General features: G+C 47.4%; 1 long non-coding RNA gene across 1 annotated transcript in view; it reads left to right on the forward strand.

Moving 5' to 3' along the window:
- LOC139244240 (uncharacterized) overlaps positions 1–25,784 on the forward strand; it is an 84,696-nt gene extending 58,912 nt beyond the window's left edge. The window contains exon 3 of the long non-coding RNA XR_011589886.1: positions 25,702–25,784. This is a non-coding gene — a long non-coding RNA (uncharacterized lncRNA). The remainder of the gene's footprint in view (positions 1–25,701) is intronic.
- The last annotated feature ends 1,270 nt before the right edge of the window (positions 25,785–27,054 follow it).

Below are 27,054 nucleotides of genomic sequence, written 5' to 3' on the forward strand. Positions count from 1 at the left end.
CTGTGAAATAAAGGTGCAGGTCCAGAGTGACCTTGACTTCAGCATGTGCCTTGTGTAAGTCTGTACTGCAGGGTCAGGATTTTACACTGGTCCTGTAGTGATACTCGATTAATCGTTACCTTGTAGTCTCTGCAGATTCTGACCGTGCCATCACTTTTCAACACCGGAACAATTGGACTGGCCCACTCGTTGAACTCGACTGGTGATATGATTCCTTCGCGTTGGAGTCTGTCCAGTTCGATCTCGACTTTCTCCCTCATCATGTACGGAACCGCCCGAGCCTGGTGATGGACGGGCCGTGCATCGGGGCCAAGGTGGATCTGTACCTTGGCACCTGTGAAGTTGCCGATGCCTGGTTCGAATAGTGAGGGAAACTTGCTCAGCACTTGAGCACTCGAGGCGTCATCCACTGAAGATAGTGCTTTGTTGTCGTTCCAATTCCATCTAATCTTTTCCAGCCAACTTCTGCCGAACAGTGTTGGGCCATTGCCCAACAATCCACAATAATAGGTCATGCACAGCTCCATCATACAACATCTTCACTGCTGCACTTCCAATGACTGGTATGAACTCTTTGGTGTAGATACACAGCTTTGCATTAATCGGGCTCAGTTTGGGCCTTTGTGCCTTATTGCCCCAGTTTTTCGAAAGCCTTCTGGTTCATTATTGACTGACTCGCTCCTGTGTCCAACTCCATGGATACTGGAACTCCATTTAATTTGACTTTCAGCATTATAGGAGGGCTTTTGGCGGTGAAGGTATGTACCCCATACACTTCTTCATCGGGTTGAGTTGCCTGTGCTGTGTGATCCGCCCCGGATCAATCATCCTCTGCCACGTGGTGTGTCGCAGCACATCTGCACATTCGCTGGAGGTGCCCCATCATTGTGCAGCCTTTGCACACATAGTGCTTGAATCGACATTGATGGGCCCGATGATTACCCCTGCAGCGCCAACACGGTGTGAATGCATTCACATTCACCCCTGATGGCGGACTCTGAGTCATCACAGGTCTTGCAGCCGCAGACATATAGGCCCTGCCATATGCACCTCAGCCTGATAGCGACATCATTTTATGCACAGTAGTTGCCGGTGAGCTTCGATGTTGAGAAGATATCTGTTTGGTGTTAACGTCTGTGGCCATGCATGCCTGGGCGATCGCGATGGCCCTGCTCAGGTCTAGGGTTTCGGCAGCCAGGAGCTTTTGAAGAATGACCTCATGGCTGATGCCCAGCACGATAAAGCCCCGCAGCATTTGCCCCAACGCAGCTCCAAAATCGCATGGTCCCACGAGGCGTCACAGGTCAGCGACATAATCCGTCACGTCCTGGCCCCCAGAGCGATGGTGCGAGTAAAAACGATATCTGGCCATGAGGATACTTTCCTTTGGGTTGAGATGATCCCGAACCAGCGTGCACTACTCTGTATATTCGGTGCGAGCAGATTCTTGATGAGGCCGTATACTTTAGGCTCACAGACGGTGAGGAAAACTGTCCTGCGCTTGGCCGTGTTAGTGTCTCCTTCCAGCTCGTTGGCCACGAAGTACTGGTCGAGACGCTTGACGAAGGCTTCCCAATCATCACCCTCTACGAATCTCTCTAATATTCCAATGGCAGTCATGATTGTGTGAAGGTTCGTATTCTGTTACTCATCACCAATTGTTGTATGTAGAAGAACTCCACGAGGCTGAGTATGTGAGCTAAACTTAGTGTGACCTTTGTCTTCTTTATTACAACTCCAGAGTGCCTAAATAACATGGCAGCCAACCTTTTAAACTGGTCCTGCACATGTGTGCAGGTGACCATTAGGACGCCAATAGTTGCGCCCTCTGGTGGCAAGTATGACATAGTTACAGACATAACATGCTCCATGCTGCACAACCTGACTATCAGGAGCAGACAAGAATTGTCAGAAGGGGCTGATGGACCACCTCAGGAGAGAGAGGAAGAGGAGGACAAGAGGCTGAATGCTGAGCTAGGACCAGACAATCAGACTGACTGTGCAACCAGGCCCACGCCCCTCTCCAGTCCGCAAGAAAGGGCCCATGGTGGCTACATAGCTGCAAGTCTCTTACGTCAGGAGCTCATAAATGAACGATTTGTCTGAAAGAACATTGCTGTGATTGACAACACTGACACATTGCTGTGTGTGTGCAGCTCAGACATTAATGGTGGGCATCACCTTTGTGCCAGTTAAAGTTTCAGTTGATTGAAGTTAAGCTTTATTTAACCCTTTCATGTTAAGGAATCACCAGTGTGTAACGGTCCAGCTATCTGAGACAATGCGCAACAAGATTATGTTAAATAAAAAACATTTTATAAGACCATTGGTCTGAAATCATAAGTATCACGGGCAAAAGCACCCCACCCCCACCCCACTTTTTCCACCACATGAATCAAATGGTCAATGTCCAGTAACACAGAATACAAAGGCAAAGCAGGAGGGTGGCCCCCTCCCTCCATACATTACAACAAATTGCATACACCCAGATGGAGATATAACACAGCCATCACCTGCGGACATGCACCTCACTTTCCTTCCCCCCCTCCCCTTCTTCTCCCCACCTCTACCCCTTTCCCTCCTCACTCCATGCCGCCTGGCCGAAGAGCTCCTCAGGCGGTGCCTCATTGGGTGGGATGAAGGCAGAGGTGGTGGTTGTACGGGTACGGGAGCAGTGGGTGCCGAGGTGGAAACATTCTCCGATCCAGAAGCAGAATCTTGGTCCTGCCTCTCATGTGTCGTTGGCACTGGTGGTGTGGAATCTAGGGGTGGAGTGTCGCGCTCGGGGACCACTGGGAGGCCTGTGCCAGCAGTGTTCCAGGCTATCACCTCCAGGGCCTCTTCCATCGCGGAACGTACTCAGTCATGGTGGTCAGCTGTTGGGATATGCCCCCCCAATGCATCGAGGATCTGGTCACCTATGTCTACAGTCCTCCTGGACAATTGTACCATCTCTCCACTCTCATGTGGCGCTCGTGGACCAGACCTGCTGCATCCACAAAACCTCCGCGGGGTCGGCGCAGTCCTGGGCATAAATGGGGTGCCCTGTGGAGAGGTGCTTGGGCCCGGTAGCTCCAGAGTGGAGGTGGGAATGGCCAGAGGAGCATTAGATGGCCTTGGGGTGGAATGCCTTCTGGAGCATGGCGATGCAGGTTCCTCGAAGTCTGCGCTCTCATCCGTAGTGAACAGACCCAGTGGATTGACGGGTGAGAATCGGAGTTCCTCAGCACCAAATGTAGGATCGTCCAGTGATTCCGGCCCCGTCCCCTACCTTCTGCCCTCTGTGGTCTTGCCTGGACGCGCTGCTGGCTGAGCTGCAAAACACAAATGAGGTTATTAGAGGAGAAGAGGGGGTGCTAAGGTCACAAGATGATTCCAGCGCTACAAGCAACATATGCACGACAAAAGCACCACCGCTATCAAAATCATCACAGACATCACATTTCATGACCATCAACACATTCTGCATTACAATGATTTTCATTAGGCCAGCATTATTTATAGGACAATTCTATAAATCATCTATTATATATGATTGTTCGGATATGAGTGGGTGTGGCATCTATTGACTTTACATCACGCAATGGTGTAAACTTTACTCAGGTGCCATCACTTCAGGGTCTGCAGCTGCTTGCGTGGCCGTCTGAGTGTGCTTCCTCACGAGTGCGAGCACCCGCTCCTCCATCTCAGTGATGTCGCTGGGGACTGGTGGCCCCCCACCCGTTCGTCTCTGCACAGACCTCATCGTCGATAGCTTCTTCTGTAAAAGGTAACAGGATGACATGGCATGAGATCATTGCATGATATCATTGCTAGGTACTGTCACAGAAACTGCTACAACACATAACCAACAGATATAATCATGATTATTATGATAATTATCATTCTTTACCTAAAGACGTACACCATGAACGCAGGCTTTGAGTACAACATTCCCGGTAAAAGTGAAAGCCCCAATCTAATGCTAGTCACTCATGATTTTTACAAATCAAATTATATAAATACATAAGTACATGTAAATAAATGTAATACTTACTCTTGTGGATCCGACAAGGTCGTTCCATCGTTTGCGGTATTGGTTGCCCTCACGCTCCTCGTCGGTCGCCAACGAGACTACCTCTGCTATCTCAGCCCATATCTTCTGGTAAGCCTTTGGGGTGGGCTTCCCACGCCCTCCCTGGGTCAAATCACCCCAGTGTGACTCAACCTCCTGCAGAAGGGAGGCATTTGCCTCGTCCGAGAACCTCTTCGCTCTTTTGCGCCCTCCGATTTACTCCTCTCCCAGCTCACTGCTCTCACCAGTGTCAGCCTCCACAGTGTGCTGTGTTGTCTCCTCCTCTCCCTCCATTATAGGCACCAAATTCAGGCAAATATCTGGCTGGTAACAGCTAATTTTTTTTCCCAATTTGCTCTAAAGGTCTAAACTCTCCCTCCTTCCTCTCATAACAGCCACACCACACCCACACACGCCTTCACTCCCTCTCAGCTCCCTCTCTCTCTGTCTTCTCTTATGTGCATGTCATGATGACCCTTGACCTCCTGAATCGCAGGAATCGAGCGTTGCCATGCCGGCGACATTTTACGGCAGAAGGTCAGAGAAACATAGAAACATAGAAACATAGAAAATAGGTGCAGGAGTAGGCCATTCAGCCCTTCTAGCCTGCACCGCCATTCAATGAGTTCATGGCTGAACATGCAACTTCAGTACCCCATTCCTGTTTTCTCGCCATACCCCTTGATCCCCCTTGTAGTAAGGACTTCATCTAACTCCTTTTTGAATATATTTAGTGAATTGGCCTCAACAACTTTCGGCGGTAGAGAATTCCACAGGTTCACCACTCTCTGGGTGAAGAAGTTCCTCCTCATCTCGGTCCTAAATGGCTTACCCCTTATCCTTAGACTGTGTCCCCTGGTTCTGGACTTCCCCAACATTGGGAACATTCTTCCTGCATCTAACATGTCTAACCCCGTCAGAATTTTAAACGTTTCTATGAGGTCCCCTCTCATTCTTCTGAACTCCAGTGAATACAAGCCCAGTTGATCCAGTCTTTCTTGATAGGTCAGTCCCGCCATCAGTCTGGTGAACCTTCGCTGCACTCCCTCAATAGCAAGAATGTCCTTCCTCAGGTTAGGAGACCAAAACTGTACACAATACTCCAGGTGTGGCCTCACCAAGGCCCTGTACAACTGTAGCAACACCACCCTGCCCCTGTACTCAAATCCCCTCGCTATGAAGGCCAACATGCCATTTGCTTTCTTAACCGCCTGCTGTACCTGCATGCCAACCTTCAATGACTGATGTACCATGACGCCCAGGTCTCTTTGCACCTCCCCTTTTCCTAATTTGTTACCATTCAGATAATAGTCTGTCTCTCTGTTTTTACCACCAAAGTGAATAACCTCACATTTATCCACATTATACTTCATCTGCCATGCATTTGCCCACTCACCTAACCTATCCAAGTCACTCTGCAGCCTCATAGCATCCTCCTCACAGCTCACACTGCCACCCAACTTAGTGTCATCCACAAATTTGGAGATACTACATTTAATCCCCTCGTCTAAATCATTAATGTACAGTGTAAACAGCTGGGGCCCCAGCACAGAACCTTGCGGTACCCCACTAGTCATTGCCTGCCATTCTGAAAAGTACCCATTTACTCCTACTCTTTGCTTCCTGTCTGACAACCAGTTCTCAATCCATGTCAGCACACTACCCCCAATCCCTTGTGCTTTAACTTTGCACATTAATCTCTTGTGTGGGACCTTGTCGAAAGCCTTCTGAAAGTCCAAATATACCACATCAACTGGTTCTCCCTTGTCCACTCTACTAGAAACATCCTCAAAAAATTCCAGAAGATTTGTCAAGCATGATTTCCCTTTCACAAATCCACGCTGACTTGGACCTATCATGTCACCTGTACAACTGTAGCAACACCATCCTGCCCCTGTACTCAAATCCCCTCGCTATGAAGGACAACATGCTATTTGCTTTCTTAACCGCCTGCTGTACCTGCATGCCAACCTTCAATGACTGATGTACCATGACACCCAGGTCTCTTTGCACCTGCCCTTTTCCTAATCTGTCACCATTCAGATAATAGCCTGTCTCTCTGTTTTTACCACCAAAGTGGATAACCTCACATTTATCCACATTATACTTCATCTGCCATGCATTTGCCCACTCACCTAACCTATCCAAGTCGCTCTGCAGTCTCATAGAATCCTCCTTGCAGCTCACACTGCCACCCAACTTAGTGTCATCCGCAAATTTGGAAATACTACATTTAATCCCCTCGTCTAAATCATTAATGTACAGTGTAAACAGCTGGGGCCCCAGCACAGAACCTTGCGGTACCCCACTAGTCACTGCCTGCCATTCTGAAAAGTCCCCATTTACTTCTACTCTTTGCTTCCTGTCTGACAACCAGTTCTCAATCCATGTCAGCACACTACCCCCAATCCCATGTGCTTTAACTTTGCACATTAATCTCTTGTGTGGGACCTTGTCGAAAGCCTTCTGAAAGTCCAAACATACCACATCAACTGGTTCTCCCTTGTCCACTCTACTGGAAACATCCTCAAAAAATTCCAGAAGATTTGTCAAGCATGATTTCCCTTTCACAAATCCATGCTGACTTGGACCTATCATATTACCTCTTTCCAAATGCACTGCTATGACATCCTTAATAATTGATTCCATCATTTTACCCACTACCGATGTCAGGCTGACCGGTCTGTAATTCCCTGTTTTCTCTCTCCCTCCTTTTTTAAAAAGTGGGGTTACATTGGCTACCCTCCACTCCATAGGAACTGATCCAGAGTCAATGGAATGTTGGAAAATGACTGTCAATGCATCCACTATTTCCAAGGCCACCTTCTTACATACTCTGGGATGCAGTCCATCAGGCCCTGGGGATTTATCGGCCTTCAATCCCATCAATTTCCCCAACACAATTTCCCGACTAATAAGGATTTCCCTCAGTTCCTCCTCCTTACTAGACCCTCCGACCCCTTTTATATCCGGAAGGTTGTTTGTGTCCTCCTTAGTGAATACCGAACCAAAGTACTTGTTCAATTGGTCCGCCATTTTTTTGTTCCCCGTTATGACTTCCCCTGATTCTGACTGCAGGGGACTTACGTTTGTCTTTACTAACCTTTTTCTCTTTACATATCTATAGAAACTTTTGCAATCTGTCTTAATGTTCCCTGCAAGCTTCTTCTCATACTCCATTTTCCCTGCCCTAATCAAACCCTTTGTCCTCCTCTGCTGAGTTCTAAATTTCTCCCAGTCCCCGGGTTTGCTGCTATTTCTGGCCAATTTGTATGCCATTTCCTTGGCTTTAATACTATCCCTGATTTCCCTTGATAGCCACGGTTGAGCCACCTTCCCTTTTTTATTTTTACGCCAGACAGGAATGTACAATTGTTGTAGTTCATCCATGCGGTCTCTAAATGTCTGCCATTGCCCATCCACAGTCAACCCCTTAAGTATCATTCGCCAATCTATCCTAGCCAATTCACACCTCATACCTTCAAAGTTAGCCTTCTTTAAGTTCTGGACCATGGTCTCTGAATTAACTGTTTCATTCTCTATCCTAATGCAGAATTTCACCATATTATGGTCACTCTTCCCCAAGGGGCCTCGCACAACGTGATTGCTAATTAATCCTCTCTCATTACACAATACCCAGTCTAAGATGGCCTCCCCCCTAGTTGGTTCCTCAACATATTGGTCTAAAAAACCATCCCTTATGCACTCCAGGAAATCCTCCTCCACCGTATTGCTTCCAGTTTGGTTAGCCCAATCTATGTGCATATTAAAGTCACCCATTATAACTGCTGCACCTTTATTGCATGCACCCCTAATTTCCTGTTTGATGCCCTTCCCAACATCACTACTACTGTTTGGAGGTCTGTACACAACTCCCACTAACGTTTTTTGCCCTTTGGTTCTTCAGCTCTACCCATATAGATTCCACATCATCCAAGCTAATGTCCTTCCTAACTATTGCCTTAATTTAACGCTACCACCCATTTCATATCGGTCACGGTAACGCTCAATTTAAAAAATGGAGACAAGGAGCTTTGAGAATGGGCGACAAGCCGGCGATCTGAAAACCCGGAAATAACACCCATTTTTGGGCGATCTGCACAAAAGTGTAAAATCTAGCCCATAGTAACTATATATAAACTGTAATGAAATACAACTGAATCATTTGGTAACAGTACAGAATTAGTAACAGAATCACTGGATTATTTTTGTGTGTAGCTTCTAATATTGTGATTGGATTTTTTTAAAGAAGAAAGTAAGACTAATCTGTTCCTTACTGAATTCATGAAGGTGACTGATGCAGGGATTTAGAAAAAAAATATGCCAGTGGATAATTCCTCCGTTGTTCCTCTGCGTTTAGTGTTCAGGCACAATGTTGAGGCACAGTGGAGCTAAGTTCTTGCTCCTGGAACTGCTGAATGTGGAAACATTGTATTTCCTGCCACTGACATTCTTCACCTTGATGACTCACAATTGGCTCTGGCATTAGCAAGTAGGAATACATGATTTTGCATCCAGTTCTATTCTAAGCCGCTTGTTAGAAATCAGGGGTGTCTAAAATGTATATGGTTATGTGAACAAAATAGTGACGAGAATATTGCTGTGTTTACATGATTATATTAGAACATGAGACAAAAGTCTCTTCAGACTAGAATAACTGGATAGAAGCTTGGAATTTGCTTACGTTTTTGGTTCCCTGCAGATGTTTCACAAGAACATAAGAGCCTAAGAAATAGAAGCAGGAGTAGGCCATTTGGCCCTTCGAGCCTGCTCCGCCATTCAATAAGATCATTGCTGATCTGGTCTTGGGCTCAGCTCCACTTCCCTGCCCGCTCCCCATAACCCTTTATTCCCTTATCGTTCAAATATCTGTCTATCTCCACCTTAAATATTTTCAATGACTCAGCCTCCACAATTCTCCAGGGCAGAGAATTCCACAGATTTACAACCCTCTGAGAGAAGAAATTCTTCCTCATCTTAGTTTTAAATGCGTGACCCCTTATTCTGAAACTATGCCCCCTAGTTCTAGTTTCCTCCATGAGGGGAAACACCCTCTCTGCATCCATGTTGTCGACCCCCCTCAGTATCTTACATGTTTCAATAAGATCACCTCTCATTCTTCTAAACTCCAATCAGTATAGGCCAAACCTTCTCAACCTTTCCTCATAAGCCAACCCCTTCATCTCAGGAATCAACCTAGTTAACCTTCTCTGAACTGCCTCCAATGCAAGTATATCATTTCTTAAATAAGAATACCAAAATTGTACATAGTACTCTAGGTGTAGCCTCACCAATATCCTATACAGTTACAGCAGGACTTCTCTGCTTTTATATGGGAAATTGATGAGATTGAAGGCTGATAAATCCCCGGGGCCTGATAGTCTGCATCCCAGAGTACTTAAGGAAGAGGCCCTAGAAATAGTGGATGTATTGGTGATCATTTTCCAACAGTCTATCAACTCTGGATCAGTTCCTATGGACTGGAGGGTAGCTTTTTTTGAAAAGTAACTTTTTTAAAAAGGAGGGAGACAGAAAAGGGGTAATTATAGACCGGTTAGCCTGACATCAGTAGTGGGGAAAATGTTGGAATCAATTATTAAAGATGAAATAGCAGCGCATTTGGAAAGCAGTGACAGGATCGGACCAAGTTACCATGGATTTATGAAAGGAAATCATGCTTGACAAATCTTCTGGAATCTTTTGAGGATGTAACTCATAGAGTGGACAAGGGAGAACCAGTGGATGTGGTGTATTTGGATTTTCAAAAGGCTTTTGACAAGGTCCCACACAAGAGATTAACGTGCAAAATTAAAGCACATGGTATTGGGGGTAATGTACTGATGTGGATAGAGAACTGGTTGTCAGACAGGAAGCAGAGAGTCGGGATAAACGAGTCCTTTTCAGAATGGCAGGCTGTGACTAGTGGGGTGCCGCAGGGCTCAGTGCTGGGAACCCAGCTCTTTACAATATACATTAATGATTTAGATGAAGGAATTGAGTGTAATATCTACAAGTTTGCAGATGACACTAAGCTGGGTGGTGGTGTGAGCTGTGAGGAAGACGCTAAGAGGCTGCAGGGTGACTTGGACAGGTTAGGTAAGTATGCAAATGCATGGCAGATGCAGTATAATGTGGATAAATGTGAGGTTATCCACTTTGGTGGCAAAAACAGGAAGGCAGAATATTATCTGAATGGCAGCGGATTAGGAAAAGGGGGGGTGCAACGAGACCTGGGTGTCATGGTACATCAGTTATTGAAAGTTGGTATGCAGGTACAGCAGGTTAAGAAGACAAATGGTATGTTGGCCTTCATAGCGAGAGGATTTGAGTATAGGAGCAGGGAGGTCTTACTGCAGTTTTACAGGGCCTTGGTGAGGCCTCACCTGGAATATTGTGTTCCGTTTTGGTCTCCTAATCTGAGGAAGGACGTTCTTGCTATTGAGGGAGTGCAGCGAAGGTTCACCAGACTGATTCCCGGGATGACAGGACTGACATATGAGGAGAGACTGGGCCTGTATTCACTGGAGTTTAGAAGGATGAGAGGGGACCTCATAGAAACATATAAAATTCTAACGGGACAAGTTAGATGCAGGAATAATGTTCTCGATGTTGGGGAAGTCCAGAACCAGGGGACAGAGTCTAAGAATAAGGGGTAAGCAATTTAGGACTGAGATGAGGAGAAACTTCTTCACTCAGAGAGTTGTTAACCTGTGGAATTCTCTACCGCAGAGAGTTGTTGATGCCAGTTCATTGGATATATTCAAGAGGAGTTAGAAATGGCCCTTACGGCTAAAGGGATCAAGGGGTATGGAGAGAAAACAGGAAAGGGGTACTGAGGTGAATGATCAGCCATGATCTTATTGAATGGTGGTGCAGGCTTGAAGGGCCGAATGGCCTACTCCTACAACTATTTTCTATGTTTCTATGTTTCTATATTCCATCCCCTTTCCAATAAAGGCCAACATTCCATTTGCCTCCTGATTACCTGCTACACCTGCATACTAACATTTTGTGTTTCATGTGCAAGGACCCCCAGGTCCCTCTGTACTGCAGCCTTTTGTAATTTATCTCCATTTAAATAATATTTGCTTTTTTATTTTTCCTGCCACTTTCCCATATTATATTCCATCTGCCAAATGATTGCCCACTCACTTAGCCTGTCTATATCCCTTTGAAGATTTTTTGTGTCCTCCTCACAATTTGCTTTCCCACCCATCTTTGTATCATCAGCAAACTTGGCTACATTACACTCAGTCCCTTTATCCAAGTCATCAATATAAATTGTAAATAGTTGAGGCCCCAGCACCAATCCCTGTGGCACCCCACTAGTTACCATTTACCAACTGGAAAATTACCCATTTCTCCCGACTCTCTCGGCTAGACTTTCGGCACATATTCGCCCATTTAGCGCCCATTTAGCGCCCATATAACCGCCGAGATTCAGTTTATCAGCCATTATTGATGAGAATAGAAACTACCGCCCGATTATCGCCGGTGGAACTTCCGGCATACAGGAATGAGTTGAATCGCACGGCCTATTTTTAAAAATAAAATCTGACGTCATCACTCGTGCAAGGCCCAGAATACTGTTTATGATGGAAACTAATGCCCAAATATTGCCCAGATTATCGCCGAGTTCTACTTTTGGCATTTCGCCATATTGCACCCAAATGATCGCTTGCCCAAAAAGATGCTCAAGAAAAGCTACACTCACCTGACCTTAACCCGGCAATATGGACACCGTTTTGTAAATCAGAGGAAGTTTAATAAAAGGTTGCTTCAAGTTGATGGGAGCATTGAAGTAATTTGTGAGTGATTTTAAGGGCGTTTCAGAATCTTGCCAATCATCTAATCACATTGTGGTCAATTTTGAGTTTATATTGTGTTTGTTGAGGACAATTTAAGAATTTTGAAGACAGATTAGGGCATTTATAGTGATTTATAGTGATAAGGCCTGTAATTTCTCAACCAGTATATTGATGACTACTCATATGCTGCAGAATAGAGAATGAAGAATTGAAGAGCATTATGTGCCCAAAGAGGTGGCAGATTGCGGAGGAGGAGGAGACCTTACACCGAACGCATTTACAGAGATAAGCGATCATACCTGGACTTGTCCAATAACACGTGCGTTAGGAGGCTGCGATTCCGAAAGGAGGTCATCAGTGAGATATGCCAGCTAATTAAGGGAGATCTGCAGCCTACCAGCACCATCAGGATCACAGTGCCTGTTGAAGTTAAGGTTACTGTGGCACTTTCCTTCTATGCATCGGGTTCCTTTCAGGCCTCAGCCGGCGACATTTGCTGCCTCTCTCAGTACATCACATATTGCTGCTTTCGACAGGTGACTGAAGCCCTTTATGCACACAGGATGGACTTTATAAACTTCCCTATGACCAGGGAGGCACAGAATGAGAGGGCTTTGGGGTTCCCGAGAATAGCAAACTTCCCCAAGGTGTAGGGAGCAATAGACTGTACGCACACCGCCCTGCCAGCACCTTGACAGGATACAGAGGTTTACAGTAACCGAAAGGGATTTCACTCCCTGAACGTGCAGCTCGTTGTCGACCACAAGCTAATAATCAGAGCAGTAAATGCAAATTTTCCAGGGAGCATCCATGATTCGCACATCTTGTGTGAGAACACTGTCTCTGACCTGTTTAAGAATCAGCCACAAGGTCAGGTTGGATGCTGGGGATAAAGGATATGGTCTTGCCAGCTGGCTCATGATCCCCCCTGCGAAAGATTCAGACAGATGCCGAAAAGTGCTACAACGAAAGCCATATAGCTACACGCAATATTATCAAAAAGACAATTGGAGTGCTGAAGCAGCGCTTCAGATGCCTGGACCACTCAGGAGGCAACCTACAATACCACCCTGAGCAGGTTGCTGTGTTCATTGTGGTGTGCTGCATGTTGCGTTATCTAGTTAACAATTGCTAGATGGGACTGCCGGTCCACCTCAGGAGAGAGGGGAGGCAGAAGAGGAGGAGGAGGAGGATGACGAGGACCTCGGGAGGACAATCAGTCTGATGATGAACCCATGCCCCCCCCACCCCAAACACACCACTGGAAAAGCCCGTGGTAATTACACAGCTGCAAGATTGTTACGTCAGCAGTTCATAAATGAACACTTTGTGAGAAGTTACATTGGTGATAGTTACAGTTGCGTTACGTTTCATCCTTGCCTGGCCTGGCCATTGTTTGCAGCCCTTGTATTGATGTTTAACCATACGTTATTAGAAGACACTGCACAACAATTGTAAAGTTCAATGAAACATTTTAATAATTTAACAATTATCTCCCCACCACCCCCCCACCCCCAACAGTCAACAACATTTTTCACACAACAATACATTTTTAATAACGACAACAATACAAAAACACCCTCCCACCACTTCCAACATTCAACAAATTTTTGATAACAATAAGAAGTCAACAATTTTAATTAAAATAAATTAAGGCCCCCCCCCACCCCCTGCCCCACCTGCAGCCACACTTCCTTCCTCTACCTCTACCTCCCCTCATCATAAACTCCCCTTTCTAACTTACACTCCCCTTTCTAGTAACGGGGCCAAGTCGTCTTGCAGCAGGGCACCTCAAGCGCTGCTGCTGTGGTGGGGAGGGGGGGGGGGGGATGATATTGGCAGATTCAATTCAGGGGGCCCAGGAGAAGACATTTCTGAAGAAACATCTTCCAAGTCAGAAGCAACTGCTTCCTCCTGACTCGCATCTGTCGACGTTGTTGGTGGTACGGCACTTGGGGTGTAGTGCCGTATCCCGAAACCATCGCCTGCTGCATGGCATCGATAGAGTCGGCCATTTGCCAAATTGCCGCAACCATCTGCCCCATGTCCTCCAAGCATATAGTGTGGCAACCCACCAATCGCTTGGAGAAGCTCTCGACCAATATCGAAGCTCGCCTTCGACAGAAACACCATGTTCTGGTGCACATCTGCCTGTCACTGCTCATTCCTACCTCACCGACCCAACCTCTGCGGGGTCAGCATGGGCACTGGATGACTCAGAGTGCCCTGCTGCAAGCCGCTTGGCCCCGTTACTTCATCCGTTGAGGATGACATAGCCGCAGGTACTGCAGGTTCCTCGACTGGCTCATCATCCTCCTCGGTTGTATCTTCTTCCATCGTGGTCAGCACGACCTGCAGCAATTGGGGTGATGCTCCAGTAGCCATCCGTTGCACCTGGGGAGCTGGAAAACATAATTGAGGTTAGTCGAAGAGAAGAGAAGACATGAGAATGATTGCGCTGTGCAGGCATATGTACGAGGAGCAACACTACTGCAATAAATATGAACGAGTGATGTTACATATAATTAACATGAGAGTACAGAAGAATACTGAAGCTGCATGCATAACATTACATCATTCGTATATTATAATCAAATGGCATTAAATTACTTTAAATTACCACTGCTTTACACATTACTCATGTGGCACAACAACAGGATCTGCACCTCCATGGGTGGCAGAACGATTATGCACCCCTACAAGGGCTGAGGCACTCTCCTCTAGGTCGGTTAACTGAAAAAGATCCGCAGGCCCTCCTCTGGTCCATCTGCGCTTCGCCCGATTCTTAGATATCTACTTTTGCAAATGTGACAAGAGCATGGCATAAGCTAATTGCCTAGATACTTGTTATGTATGTAAACCTGTAATTACCATGTCTAACCACCAGAGGGCTTATCTCCTGGAGTCCCAAGGGATCCCACAGTCCCTTGGGAGCACCTGTATATAAGGAGGTCTCACAGGCTGGAGAGGCACTCTGAGATCTGTAATAAAGGACTACGGTCACACCTACCTGAGCTTGCAGTATCTAGTCTGACTCTTTATCCAAGACATAACAACTGGCGATGAGACACAGATTAATGAATCCCAACGCAACAATGCAGAGAACTGTGGGCATCCTGGAGAAATTTTCGAAGGGAGATGATTGGGAAACCTTCGTGGAGCGACTTGACCAATACTTTGTGGCCAACGAGCTGGAAGATGAAGCGAACGTTGCCAAATGAAGGGCGATCCTCCTCACTGTTTGCAGGGCATCAACGTATGGCCTCATGAAAAACCTGCTTGCTCCAGGAAAACCCACAGAAAAGTCGTACGATGAGTTGTGCACATTGGTCCGGGAGCATCTAAACCTGAAGGGAAGCGTTCTGATGGTTCTACACGTATAAGAGGTCTGAAGGCCAGGAAGTTGCGAGCTACGTCGCCGAGCTAAGGCGCCTTGCAGGACATTGCGAATTTGAAGGATACTTGGAGCACATGCTCAGGGACTTCTTTGTACTTGGCATTGGCCATGAAGCAATACTTCGCAAACTTTTGACTGTAGAGATCCCAACCTTGAGTAAAGCCACAGTGATAGCCCAGGCGTTTATCTCCACCAGTGACAATACCAAACACATTTCCCAGCACACTAGTGCTGCTGCAACTACTGTGAACAAAGTAACGTTGTTTTCGAATCGAAATGTACAAGGCAGGACTTACATGCCTGTAGCTGCAAGTCCGCAGATGACTCAGAGTCCGCCATCAAGGGTGGTGAATACAAGGCAATCAACACCTTGTTGGCGCTGCAGAGGTGATCATCCATTCATGCCGCTTCAAAGGATTTGTTTGCAAAGGCTGTGGAACAATGGGACACCTCCAACGCATGTACAGGCGAGCTGCAAACCCTATTAATCCTGCAAACCAACATGTTGCAGAGGAGGACAGATCCACGGTGGATCATGACAAACCAGAGCCTCAGACCGAGGAGGCAGAGGTATATGGGTTGCACACATTTACCACAAAGTGTCCCCCGATAATGCTGAAGGTTGAATTAAATGGACTCCCGGTGTCCATGGAGCTGGACGCGGGCGCAAGCCAGTCCATAATGAGTAAAAAGACTTTTGATAAGTTGTGGTGCAACAAGGCTTCAAGGCCAGTCCTGACTCCCATTCGTACCAAACTTAGAACGTACACAAAGGAACTGATTCCCGTAATTGGCAGTGCTACCATAAAGGTCTGCTACGATGGAGCGGTGCATGATTTACCACTCTGTGGGGTACCGGGCGATGGCCCCACACTGTTCGGCAGGAACTGGCTGGGAAAGATACGCTGGAACTGGGACGACATCTGAGCGCTTTCGTCTGTTGATGACACCTCATGTGCCCAGGTCCGAAGAAAGTTCCCCTCACTGTTCGAACCAGGCATCTGGAAGTTCCAAGGAGCAAAAGTGCAGATCCATTTTGTCATGTATGTAACCTTTATGTCACAACACTGCAATACTGTATATAAGTAAGAAATGCACACCTTAACCACAGTGGGGTGAACTTGTGGGAGACACTCCTCACCTGGTCATCCAGGTATATAAAGGGAGGTCCCACGCAGGGTCATCTCTTCTTGGTCCTGTGAATAAAGGTTCAGGTCATGGAGTGACCTTGTCCATAGAATGTGCCTCATGTGGATTTGTGGTATTGTGTAAGGACTTTACATTGGCGACGAGAAATGGGAATCAACGACCCACGAGAATGGCCACCGGCAGCACAGATGAACAGTACTGTGTTGATGAGGACTGGGATGATTTAATTGAGAGGCTCCAGTAGAGTTTTGTCATGAAGGACTGGCTGGGAGATGCAGTGGCCGACAAGCGAAGGGCTCATCTGCTGACCAGCTGTGGACCTAAGACTTACGCGCTCATGAAAGACCTGATAGTACCCGAGAAGCCGGCAGACAAAACCTTTGCAGAGCTCAGCAAACTAATCGGTGAGCACCTCAAACCGGCGAGCAGCGTACACATGGCCCGACACAGATTCTATACCCACCGACGTCGGGAAGGACAGAGCATACTGGATTTCGTTGCGGACCTCCGGCGCTTGGCCAGCCTCTGTAAGTTCACAGACGCCTGCAGGGGGGAGATGCTAAGGGACTTATTCATTGAGGACATTGATCATGCTGGGATTTTCAGATAGCTAATTGAGACCAAGGACTTGACCTTGGAAGTGGCGGCGTTGATGGCTCAAACTTTCATGGTGGGGGAGGAGGAAACCAAGATAATATACGCGCGCAACTCTGCCTCCAACGTGGTGATGGATCAGGGAATCAATATCATAAACGCGACACAGAGCCCCGCAGGCAGGCAAGGGCAGTTCGACACACCCCAGGCAGCAATAGACCCAAGAGTAAGTCTCCTACAGAGACAATGGCAGGCTGAATGGACATTTACGCCCCCCCCAGTAGACAAAGCTACACGGGATGGGGCCATTGATAACCATTAACAAGGTGCTCAAGAGCAGTCAAAGGGACAATCAGCAAGGAATGCCTTGTAACAACTCTTTTGTTCACAACAAAGGGAATCTCAGTTCATGCTGGAGGTGTGGGGGCAGACATGCTGCCAGGACTTGCAGGTTTCAACAGTTCGTCTGCAGAAATTGTAACCTCAGTGGTCATTTAGTCAGAATGTGCAGAAAGTCTATAACCAGGCTAATATATGAGGCGGATGAACCAGATAAAGGGTCTGTGGATACTGAAGTTCAGCGGGTTCATGTGGCAAACATTCACAGCTCATATACCAAAACGCCACCTATGATGATGAAAGTCCTATTAAACGGCATCCCTGTACGCATGGAGCTGGACACGGAAGCCAGCCAGTCACTCATGAGTGTTCAACAATTCGAAAAAGCTGTGGCCACTCAAAGCTAGCAGACCCAAACTAGAACACATTGAGACGCAATTACGGACGTACACCAAAGAAATCATTCCAGTGCTAGGCAGTGCAATGTTGGCGGTCATACACAATGGATCGGTGAACCGGCTGCCACTCTGGATTGTCTCCGGCAATGGTCCCGCACTGTTGGGGAGGAGCTGGTTAGCTGAGATGAACTGGAAATGGGGGGATGTGCATGCCATGTCACCTGTGGAGCGAAGTTCATGCTCACAGGTTCTACAGCAATTTGAGTCACTATTTCAACCTGGCGTCAGGACGTTCAATGGTACCAAAGTAGTGATACGCATCATCCCGGACGCCAGACCAGTGCACCACAAAGCCAGAGCTGTGCCGTATGTGATGCGGGAGAAAATTGAGAGCAAGTTGGACCGGTTGCTGAGAGAGGGTATCATCTCACCCGTTGAATTCTGCGACTGGGCGAGCCCCATCGTTCCCATCCTAAAAGTGGATGGCTCGGTCAGGATCTGTGGCGACTACAAGGCCACTATCAACTGGGTGTCCTTACAAGACCAATACCCGCTCCCGAGAGCGGAGGGCCTTTTTGCCACGCTGGCAGGCGGCAAACTGCTCACCAAGTTGGACCTCACTTCAGCCGACATGACCCAAGAACTGGCCGACGAATCTAAACTACTGACCACCATCACCACGCACAAGGGACTGTTTGTTTACAACAGGTGTCCGTTTGGCATTCGGTCAGCAGCCGCGATTTTTCAAAGAAACATGGAAAGTCTGCTCAAATCCATTCCCAGAACAATCGTATTTCAGGACGACATCCTCATCACCGGTCGTGACACCGAGGAACACCTCCACAACCTGGAGGAGGTGCTACGCCGATTGGACCAGGTAGGCCTGCGACTCAAGAAGTCTAAGTGTGTATTTTTGGCTCCCAAGGTCGACTTTCTGGACAGGAGGGTTGCTGCAGATGGGATTCGGCCTACTGAATCCAAAACAGAGGCGATTCGACAAGCGCCCAAACCCTGCAACACATCGGAGTTGTGTTCATTTCTGGGACTCTTGAACTATTTTGCGAACTTTCTGCCAAACTTAAGCACATTGTTGGAGCTGCTACATGTGCTCCTGCGTAAGGGCTGCAATTGGTTTTGGGGGGTCTGTCAGGAATGGGCTTTCAATCGGGCGCGGAACCTACTTTGTTCAAATAAGTTGTTGACCCTGTACGACCCCCGTAAGAAATTGGTTCTGACATGTGATGCATCGTCCTATGGGATTCGGTGCGTGTTGCAGCAGGGTAACGCTGAGGGCTAACTACAACCTGTGGCTTATGCCTCCAGGTCGCTCTCTCAAGCAGAACGGGGATATGGGATGGTCGAGAAGGAAGCATTCGCATGTGTCTATGGGGTGAAAAAGATGCATCAGTACCTTTTTGACAGGAGGTTCGAATTAGAAATGGACAGACAGTAAGGCTGTCAATGCCAATGCATCAGCTCACATACAGCGATGGGCTCTCACGCTTGCTGCGTATGACTACACCATCCGGCACCGGCCCGGCACCGAAAACTGCGCTAACGCGCTCAGCAGGTTTCCACTGGCCACCACTGAGGGGGCAGCGGGGTAAAGCGCTGAGATGGTCATGGCTGTCGATGCCCATCACAGCCTGCCAGATCAAAATCTGGTCCAACAGAGATCCCCTCCTATCCTTGATTGAGAAATGTGTCCTGACTGGGGATTGGACGCCCGCACACGGAGCATGCCCTGAGGAGGTCAGACCGTTTCACAGACGGATGGATGAGCTCTCCATCCAAGCCGACTGCCTACTATGGGGTAGCCGGGTAGTCATGCCCCAGAGGGGCAGGGAAGTGTTCATCAGGGAACTCCACAGCGAGCACCCAGGCATCGTGCTGATGAAGGCCATTGCCCAGTCACATGTGTGGTGGCCGGGAATTGATTCAAACCTGGAACACTGTGTTCGCAGGTGCACGACGTGTGCCCAGCTCGGTAATGCCCCCAGGGAGGCCCCGCTCAGCCCGTGGCCCTGGCCCACCAGGCCATGGTCACGTATTCACGTAGACTACGCAGGCCCGTTCATGGGAAAAATGTTTCTCATTGTGGTTGATGCGTACTCGAAATGGATCGAGTGCATCATTCTGAATTCGTGCATGACATCCACCACCGTGGAGAGTCTGCACACGGTCTTTGCGACCCACGGCTTGCCAGACATCCTTGTTAGCGATAATGGCCCATGTTTCACAAGCTATGAATTCCGGGAGCTCATGTCGGGTAATGACATTAACCATGTCAGAACAGCACCGTTCTAGCCAGCCTCCAATGGCCAGGTGGAACGTGCGGTCTAAATCATAAAACAAGGCATGCTCCGGATTCAAGGACCCTCCCTTTAATGCCACCTATCGCGCCTCCTGCTGACCTATAGGTTCCGACCGCACTCGCTCACGGGAGTCCTACCCGCAGAGCTACTCATGAAACGAACACTCAAAACTCGGCTGTCCCTCATTCATCCAGTCCTGTCCGACATTGTTGAGGGCAAGCGGCAGTCTCAAAACGAGTACCATGACTGAAATTCAAGGGGGAAATGTATAGAAATTGATGACCCTGTATTTGTTCTCAATCACACTTTGGGGCCCAAATGGCTTGAGGGTACTGTAATAGACAAAGAGGGAAATAGGGTCATAGTGGTTAAACTTAACAATGGGCAGATATGCCGCAAGCATCTGGACCAAGTTAAAAAAAAGGTTCAGCATGGACACTGAGGAACCTGAGGAAGATCATGAGATGGTATTCACACCACCGTCAGTGAACGAGCAACAAGAACATTAAGCAGCATGCACAGTCCCAGCGGTCAGCCCGGACAGCCCGGAATCACCACAGGTGACAGACACGCATACCAAGGCTCAACAACCAGAGCCCCAACTGCGGTGCTCCACGAGAGAAGGCAGACCACCGAGAGACTTAACCTATGATCCCAACAAGATGTTGAAGGGGAGGCGATGTCATGTATGTAACCTTTATTTAACAACACTGCAATACTGTACATACGTAAGAAATGCACACCTGAACCACAGGGGGTGAACTTGTGGGAGACACTCCTCACCTGGTCATCTAGGTATATAAAGGGAGGTCCCACACAGGGTCATCAATTCTTGGTCCTGTGAATAAAGGTTCAGGTCACAGAGTGACCTTGCCCATAGAATGTGCCTTGTGGGGATTTGTGGTATTGTGTAAGGACTTTACACATTTGATTCCAGGGGCGCAGCCCATCCATCACAAGGCAAGAGCGGTACCTTACATGATGAGAGAGAGGGTGGAGATTGAGCTGGACAGGCTGCAATGAGAGGGAATCATTTCACCAAACGAATTCAATGAGTGGGCCAGTCCGATTGTTCCAGTCCTCAAGGGAGATGGCACCATCAGAATCTGTGGTGATTACAAAATAACTATCAATAGTTTTCCACTGCAGGATCAATACCCGCTACCAAAGACAGACGACCTATTCACGATGCTGGTGGGAGGGAAAACGTTCACGAAGCTGGACTTGACCTCGGCCTACATGACGCAGGAGCTGGAGGAATTTTTGAAAGGCCTCACCTGCATCAACACGCGCAAAGGTTTTTTCGTTTACAACAGATTTCTATTTGGGATTCGATCAGCCGCGGCGATATTCCAGAGGAACATGGAAAGCTTGCTGAATTCGGTCCTGCGCATCATGGTCTTCCAGGACGACATCTTGGTTATACCGTCGAGCACCTGCAGAACTTTGAGGAGGTTCTTAGTCGGCTTAATCGTACTCAGGCTAAAACGCTCGAAGTGTGTTTTCCTGGCGCCTGAAGTGGAGTTCCTGGGGAGAAGAATCGTGGCGGACGGCATCAGGCCCACCGATTCGAAGACGCACCGATACCTCAGAACGTGATGGAGCTGCGGTCGTTTCTAGTACTCCTGAACTACTTTGGTAACTTATTAGCGGGTCTTAGCACATTGTTAGAACTCCTGCACACTTTACTGCGTAAGGGAGATGAATGGGTATGGAGTAAAAGCCAAGAAAATGCATTCGAGAAAGCAAGGAAGCTGTATGTTCAAACAAATTGCTTGTGTTGTATGATCCATGTAAACATTTGGTACTAGCATGTCTTGCGTTGTCGTACAGGGTCGGGTGTGTATTGCAACAAGCTAATGAATTTGGGAAATTGCAACCGGTTGCTTATGCATCCAGAATTCTGTCTAAGGACGGGAGGGCCTACAGTATGATTGAAAAAGAAGTGTTAGCGTGTGTTTACGGGGTAAAGAAAATGCAGGAAGAATGTTCCCAATGTTGGGGAAGTCCAGAACCAGGGGTCACAGTCTAAGGATAAGGGGTAAGCCATTTAGGACCGAGATGCGGAGGAACTTCTTCACCCAGAGAGTGGTGAACCTGTGGAATTCTCTACCACAGAAAGTTGTTGAGGCCAATTCACTAAATATATTCAAAAAGGAGTTAGATGAGGTCCTTACTGCTAGGGGGATCAAGGGGTATGGCGAGAAAGCAGGAATGGGGTACTGAAGTTGAATGTTCAGCCATGAACTCATTGAATGGCGGTGCAGGCTAGAAGGGCCGAATGGCCTACTCCTGCACCTATTTTCTATGTTTCTATGTTTCTATGCATCAAATTTGAATTGGAAACCGACCATAAGCCGCTCATATCCCTCTTTTCTAAAAATAAGGGGATAAATACGAATGCATCGGCCCGCATTCAGAGATGGGCGCTCACGTCGTCCGCATACAACCATGCCATCTGCCACAGGCCAGGCACAGAAAACTGTGCCGATGCTCTCAGTAGGCTACCATTGCCCACCACCGGGGTGGAGATGGCAGAGCCTGCAGATTTAGTTATGGTAATGGAAGCATTTGAGAGTGAGCAATCACCTGTTACTGCCCGACAGATTAGAACCTGGACGAGCCAGGATCCCTTACTGTCCTTAGTAAAAAAAACTGAGTGCTCCACGACAGTTGGTCTAGTATCCTGTTAGAGATGCAGGAAGAAATAAAGCTGTACCAGCAGCGCAATGATGAAATGTCTATACAGGCAGACTGCCTCCAATGGGGTAATCGGGTAGTTGTGCCAAGAAAGGGCAGGGACACTTTCATTAGTGATCTCTACAGTACCCACCCAGGCATCGTAATGATGAAAGCGATAGCCAGATCCCACGTGTGGTGGCCCGGTATTGATGCAGACTTAGAGTCCTGAGTGCACAAATGTAATACATGTTCACAGTTAAGCAATGCACCCAGGGAGGCGCCACTAAGTTTATGGTCCTGGCCCTCCAAACCATGGTCTAGGGTTCATGTCGCCTAAGCGGGCCCATTCTTGGGAAAAATGTTTTTAGTGGTCGGAGATGCGTACTCCAAATGGATTGAATGTGTGATAATGTCGATAAGCACGTCTGCTGCCACCATTGAAAGGCTACGGGCCATGTTTGCCATGCACGGCCTGCCTGATGTCCTTGTAAGTGACAATGGGCTGTGCTTTACCAGTGCCGAATTCAAGGAATTCATGACCCGCAATGGGGTCAAACAAGTCACACCTGCCCCGTTTAAGCCAGCGTCCAATGGTCAGGCAGAACGAGCAGTTCAAACAATCAAGCAGCGCTTGAAAAGGGTAACTGAAGGCTCACTGCAGACTCGCTTATCCCGAGTCCTGCTTAGTTACCGCACAAGACCCCACTCGCTCACTGGGGTCCCTCCTGCTGAGCTGCTCATGAAAAGGGCACTTAAGACAAGGCTCTCGTTAGTCCACCCTGCTCTACACGAACAGGTAGAGAGCAGGCAGCTTCAACAGAATACATATCATGATCGCGCAAATATGTCATGCGAAATTGAAGTAAATTATCCCGTATTTGTGTTGAACTATGGACAAGGTCCCAAGTGGATTGTTGGCACTGTTTTGGCCAAAAAGGGGAGTAGGGTGTTTGTGGTCAAACTCGCAAATGGACTCACCTGCAGAAAACACTTGGACCAAACCAAACTCAGATTTACGGACTATCCAGAACAACCCACAATAGACTCTACCTTTTTAGAACCCCCAACACACACACAAATGGCAACCGACCCAGCGGTTGACCACGAAGCAGAACCCATCACCCACAGCAGCCCAGCAAGACTCACCACCCCCAGCAGTCCAGCAAGGCCAGCTGCGCAGCAGCCCAGCGAAGGCTCAACAGATGACTCAGCAACACCAGCATTTGCACCGAGACAATCAACCAGGGAAAGGAAGGCCCCAGATCGACTCACATTGTAAATAGTTACACTATTGACTTTGTGGGGGGAGTGTTGTTATGTATTTAAACCTGTAATTACCATGTCTAACCACCAGAGGGCTTATCCCCTGGAGTCCCAAGGGATCCCACAATCCCTTGGGAGCACCTGTATATAAGGAAGCCTCACAGGCTGGAGAGACATTCTGAGATCTGTATTAAAGGACTACGGTCACACCTACTTTGAGCTTGCAGTATCTAGTCTGACTCTTTATCCAAGACATAACAATACTATTACAGAAACACACAGATATTGTAATTCACAATTAGTCATCGCACATGCTATTCATCAATAACATTATATGCTAACACAGTTTGTATGCAATTGATGCATGGTTATAACATTTACGTTCAGAGAAGAAATCTAATAAGATCGTGGTTACAAACTAATACGTGACACGAACCCCTTGCATACAATCCCCAGGAAAGCCCCCATCCACGGGCGGTGTCCTTCGCCGCCTGAGGGGAGGTATCCGGGTTATTGCAATCGATGGAGGTCCCCGAGGGGGGAATCAGTACCGCTGGTGAGCTCGGCAATGCTAGGACCATGAGAGGTGGGGGCACTGTGTCCCTGGGCTGTGCTCCAAGACCTCCGTGTGGGCGGAGCTAATGTCCCAAGTGACCCAGGGCAGATAGTGAGCCAGGGCTGCTCTCCCACAGTCCAGGCTGGGTCACTGTGTTATTGACCACAGCCGGAGAGACTCACAGTCTGGGCAAAGCTGAGCAGCCCGCTCAGTGCTCAGTCGTGTCCCCATTCACCAATTTAACCAAAAAGGAGACGGTGCCCAAGTTAAAGAGTTGCTCACAGCACACAAGCAGCGATATAATTTAATAATTCTCCTTCTAAAGTAAAGTGGTAGAAATGCCGAGTGTTTGCGGTCTGTATGTTTCCAGTCATTCCTTTGGCCCTAATTTTCGATCAAAGCGTTTAAAGAATAATTAATATTGTCAATTCATCTCAGCCAGATTACGAATGCACATTTGCACGGAATGGTTCCTGGGAAACCTGCCCTCCCAGGGTTAGAGTATAAACAGGAAAAGCATGAGACCCCTGAGGGGAGGGTATTTCATTGAGACAAAGAACTCGACGTGACACTGGGCACCTAATTTTAAGGAGAACCTCTATAGGTTAAATGTTCCAAGGCACTTCATAGGGGCATTATCGGACAGAATTTGACCCCGAGCCCAAGAAAAATATTACGACGGGTGAACACAAGCTTGGTCAAAGAGGTAGGTTTTAAAGAGTGGCTTAAAGTTCAGAAATCGAGACATTGAGGGTTAGGGAGGAAATACCAGCGTTTAGAGTCTTGGCAGTTGAAGGCACAGCCACCAATGGTGGAGCCATGAAAATTGGGGTTACGCAAGAGGCCAGAATTGGAGGAGTGCAGAAATCTTGGAGGGTTTTAGGGCTGGAGGAGGTTACAGAAATAGGGAGGGATGAGGCCATAGATGGATTTGAACATAATGATAAGAATTTTAATTTTAAATCCACGACGTAGGTAGGGTAGACCGGGAGACAATGAAGGTCAGCGAGCACAGGGGTGATGGGTGAACGGAGCCTGGTGCAAAGTAAGATAGCACAGCTTTGGTTGAGCCCAAGTTTATGATAGTCAAGTAATAGTCAAATGTGGTATGCTACAGTTCAGATAACAGCATTCTGTTATGTGCAGGATCTGAAATGCAATTCCCTGGACCAGCAGCAGACGAAGGATGAGAGCTGGTCTGTTGGTTCATACCCCTCCACTATCATCACCACCTGCTCCTGATTACTTTATCTGTGATTCATTTGTTGTTCTCAATAAACTCATTATCTAAATCACTGAAATCTGTGCCTGTTTCATGTGAGATGCTTGTAGCCCTCTTGACCAACTTGAACATACTTAGGTGTCCTTTTACAAGCACCAAGATATCAGCACTGCTTGCAGAAAGTGGCACATAACAGAATGAAGCAGATGCACACAGGAGGGACCTTGAGTGTTTGTGGAAGCCTTGCTGGAGACAAATGACATGGAGTACATAGAGTGGGGATTGAGTGAAGTTGGAGACTCCCCGATGGTCAAAGCTGGAACTCATGAGCCTAGAAATTGGAGGTGTTGGTACTGGCCGTTAAGACTCGTTTTGGTGAAAAAATGGCCAGCGCCTCACTTCTGGTGGGTCCTGCGGCGGCTGCCATTTTTAGCAGGTCCACGCTGCCAATGTCCACGCTCACTCGGTCCCCTAGTACTTCTGGAAGGTTATTGGTGTCTTCCTTTGTGAAGACAGAACCAAAGTATTTGTTCAATTGGTCTGTCATTTCTTTGTTCCCCATTATAAATTCACCCGAATCCGACTGCAAGGGAACTACATTTGTCTTCACTAATCTTTTTCTCTTCACATATTTATAGAAGCTTTTGCAGTCAGTTTTTATGTTCCCTGCAAGCTTCCTCTCGTATTCTATTTTCCCCCTCTTAATTAAACCCTTAGTCTTCCTCTGTTGAATTCTAAATTTCTCCCAGTCCTCAGGTTTGTTGCTTTTTCTAGCCAAATTATATGCCTCTTCCTTGGATTTAACACTATCCCTAATTTTCCTTGTTAGCCATGGTTGAGCCACCTTCCCTATTTTATTTTTACTACAGACAGGGATGTACAATTGCTGAAGTTCATCCATGTGATCTTTAAATATTTGCCATTGCTTATCCACCGTCAACTCTTTAAGTATCCTTTGCCAGTCTATTCTAGCCAATTCACGCCTCATACCATCGAAGTTATCTTTCCTTAAGTTCAGGACCCTAGTTTCCAAATTAACTGTGTCACTCTCCATCTTAATAAAGAATTCTACCATATAATGGTCACTCTTCCCCAAGGGGCCTCGCACAACAAGATTGCTAATTAGTCCCTTCTCATTACACATCACTCAGTCTAGGATGGCCAGCTCTCTAGTTGGTTCCTCGACATATTGGTCTAGAAAACCATCCCTAATACACTCCAGGAAATCCTCCTCCATCGCATTGCTACCAGTTTGGTTAGCCCAATCAATATGTAGA

This window comes from Pristiophorus japonicus, chromosome 2, assembly GCF_044704955.1.
Source record: "Pristiophorus japonicus isolate sPriJap1 chromosome 2, sPriJap1.hap1, whole genome shotgun sequence".
NCBI lineage: Eukaryota > Metazoa > Chordata > Chondrichthyes > Pristiophoridae > Pristiophorus > Pristiophorus japonicus.